The sequence below is a fragment of the Podarcis bocagei genome (genome assembly GCF_964188305.1).
Source record: "Podarcis bocagei genome assembly, chromosome: 2".
Taxonomy (NCBI): Eukaryota; Metazoa; Chordata; class Lepidosauria; order Squamata; family Lacertidae; genus Podarcis; species Podarcis bocagei.
The window spans coordinates 57,941,615-57,945,170 of NC_138126.1; positions in this window are offsets into that span (position 1 = coordinate 57,941,615).

Here is a 3,556-nt window from a genome sequence, read left to right on the forward strand (position 1 = left end):
AATGCCTTCAGAGATGGGAGGAGACCCACCTGCCCCGGAGTGCATGCTTGCAATTTCGACAGATGTGATGCACTACTTAACCACATCTCAATGTTAAGGAACCTACGCTTAGCCATGGTGTTTGTCCAAAGCAAAATCACACAGTAGGAATATAAATCTCTCTCCACTTAAGATACTCTCTTAGGACCAGCTCTTAAGTTACAAGAGTGCCCTGGGTGCCATTTCCAAGTGGCTCCATTCTACGCTGCTCTCTGGTGACGCAGAAACCATGAGAAAAAGGCAGATTGTGCACGAAGAACCATGTCAACAACATAAGCCGGCTGTGGTTCTTCCCACCTGGGCCTCCACCTTCTGTGTGGCTGCTGCATCCCCACATTCCTGTGCTGGCATAAAAAGGGAAGAGAAGACTTGGCCAAGTGCCCTAGCTGAGTGTGTGTTGTGTGAACCTCTTCAAATGCAGAAGTCTTGGAAAGGGATTTTACCAAATCCTATAACTCTATGAATTAAAAAGCACTTAATTTGCCAGACTTTGACCTCAAGGGCACTGTAAGTCAGAGGTCATCCATACAGACCAGCGACTAGAACTGATTTTATTATGACTGATCTCCTGGCGAGAGGCAATCCCTTCTAATCCCTGTCTTTTTGCCTTGTCTCTTCAAAGGGGGCCTGGTTCACAAGCTGCTTTCTTTTTCATTTTTCATGCATCCATTTAAGGTGATATGCCAAACAAAGGTCCTTTCTCAGCCCCTTATCCACCCCCTCCTCCAACTTCTATAATATAGCTATGATTGGTCCAGTACAGCAATGTTTCCCAACCTTTTCCCTACTGTGGCCCCCTTCCAACTTTGTTTCCTTCCTGTGGCCCTCACCCCGTCCTACCGGCAGAAAGGTAGCTATTTAAATGTTTTGTTTGTAAATAGAACATATTTGTAAATGAAACACATTTTTATAATTTATCCAAAATACAATTACAAAAAACGATAGGAGCATAATAAAATATTGTTGAAGCAGAAAAACATAGAATCATAGGGCTGGAAAGGACCCAAGGGTCATCTAGTCCAACCCCCTGAAATGTAGAAAACTCTGCTAAAGCATCCATGACAGATGGCCATCCGACCTCTGCTTAGAAACCTCCAAAGAAGGAGAGTCCTGAACCTCCTGAAGGAGATCCATCTTCCATGTATTATAAAAAAATAAACAACACATATTTGACCCCAGTTATTTTGCCCATTCAGGGAAAAGCTGGAAGGAAATATTTGGAGAGCACAACTGGTAGGCAGGGGAAAGGTTAAGCTTCCTCTTCTGCTCTTAACCTGTCCCATTTTTCAAACTATCCCCTTTTCAAGCTGCTTTCCAGGAATGGATGGAAGAGGGCTGTTGGGAGTAAATAATACGTATTTGCGTGTAATGTCTAGTTCAGCTTTCGTCCTGTGAGTGATTCATTGGAAGATGGTGCTGGTTCAGCATAAAATAGGAAAGATGATGCCTTTTATTAGACCAGCTTCGGCGGAATAAAGCTGGCAAAATCTAATCAAACCATGTCGGTCTAGTAAAAGAGATCACTTTACCTGCATTAAACTATCATGAAAGCGTGAAGCCCAAACCTGATGAAATTGGTTTTAAATAACAATTCCACCCCCACCCCCAAGTGCATGTTTTCACTGATTGCCATCTCTCCTCTCTCCAGTTTCTGGAGGCTGGTACTTAAATAATAATTTTGAAAATGATGAGTGCTGCAAGGTTCAACAATGGTGGTGGTTGCCAATAATAATAATAAATGACTAGGGACCAGCAATTCAAGTTTTCCTGCCCCCACTGTGGGAACAGAAACCGACATTGACATTGTTTAACTCCAATTCATTAAAGCTGTCATCTGAGCAAGCACAACCGTTTCTTGAAACATACGCACCTCAGCTTAACCATGGCTTCGTTTTCCTAATCAGATGGAAGTGGTTTAAGCAGAAACTCTATTTTAATTCTGTGGGAATGTTCAGGGATGTAGGGAAGGATATATTGTTTGATTATAGCCTTTCCAACTTGTGTTACCTTGTTCCACAATTTAGCAGAGTAACGTTCCCCTTTTTAAACTAACACAGCAGATGCATTTGCTCAGGCTCGCTAAAGCCTCTAACTGTCCTGGTATTTCCCCCTTATTCCCTCATAAAAGATAAGACACGACACAGTCTTCTATAAAAAGAGTTTACTCACTCACATTCTGTTCACAATTGGATCCCAGAAGGCAGACGGAGACAGTCCCTTTGTCCTCTCTTGGCGGGAAGCCAAGAGAGCATCTTTGGCTAAGCAGATGTTGCTTCTTCGAGGAATGTAGTCAGAGAGAGAGAGATGGCTGTCCAGTCCTATGCTTTTGTTACCTGCACAGGTGAGGCCACGCCCACCTCTAGTCATATGCAGAGGAAGTCTGATTCTTGGTTGTGTGCTCTCCTTTAGGATCAGTTGTCAGGCAGCATGCATTGGGTATGTCTATGTGTTAGGCTTCGAAATGAATTAAAAACAATTTGACTGCATTGGTCATCCCCATCTTGGGAAGTGAGGGGTGAGGGAAGCTGGGTAGGAGAGACTAATATTAGCAGTGACTTAGCAAGAAGTTAAATCAATTAACCTCGCCCCTCACTTTTGTGCTTCTATGGGCCAGGCAACTCTTTCAAACCAAGTCCCATCTCCACCAATTTAAGGTCTCAGTAACTTGAACTAAGAGAGCACTGTCAGAATGTATGGGGCCTGTCTTTATTGCTTCCGACAAGAGCAGAGGTGGCTTCCTGTAACAACTCTCTCCTCAGACATTGTGTTGACAGGTTAATTATCACTAAACACCCCCATTATAAGTATACTTAACAGTCCCCTCTATGAATGGCTAGGCCAGTCTTTGTCAACCTGGTGCCCTCTAGACGTTTTGGACAACAGCTTTCATCAGCCGCAGACGGCACAACCGTGCTAGGGGAGGCTGATGGGAGCTGTAGGTTGGCAAAGCCTGGACTACTAGAACAGGCAAAAACAGCATTTTGAATGGAAATTCTGCAGTGAGAAAACTCTGCAGGGCATTTGCTACAGTAATACCACACAGGAGGCAGAGAAATGGCCCATATGCTTCCACTTCATATCCCTAATCCAGTAGAAACCTATTCCAGAGCATGGGGGTTGCATTTTTCTCCTCCTCTCAAGGCAGGGTTTCTGGGCTTTTAATCGCTTTGTGACTACTAGAAATCCAGCACTGGAAACATTCCCTATCACTTCACCGTTTTGGTGGCAAGAGCTTTCACACACTGGGTTCTTTTATTTCTGAAAGAATTGTTATTTTTAAATATAACAAAAAGATAGATAGGAAGACAGAAAAGAAAGAACTTGCCGGTTGACATTAACGTAAAAAAATAGTCCACCAAACCAGATTTAAACATACAGATTCATATAGGCAGTCCATACATCCAAGGAGGAATCTAGCTGAGGCTAGCAACTACAAGCCATGTACTCATAAGGCAGAAAGGGGGGTGAGCTCTCCAGACTGCTGAGGAGTGGGTGGCGGGTGTTTGTCCTTCCAACC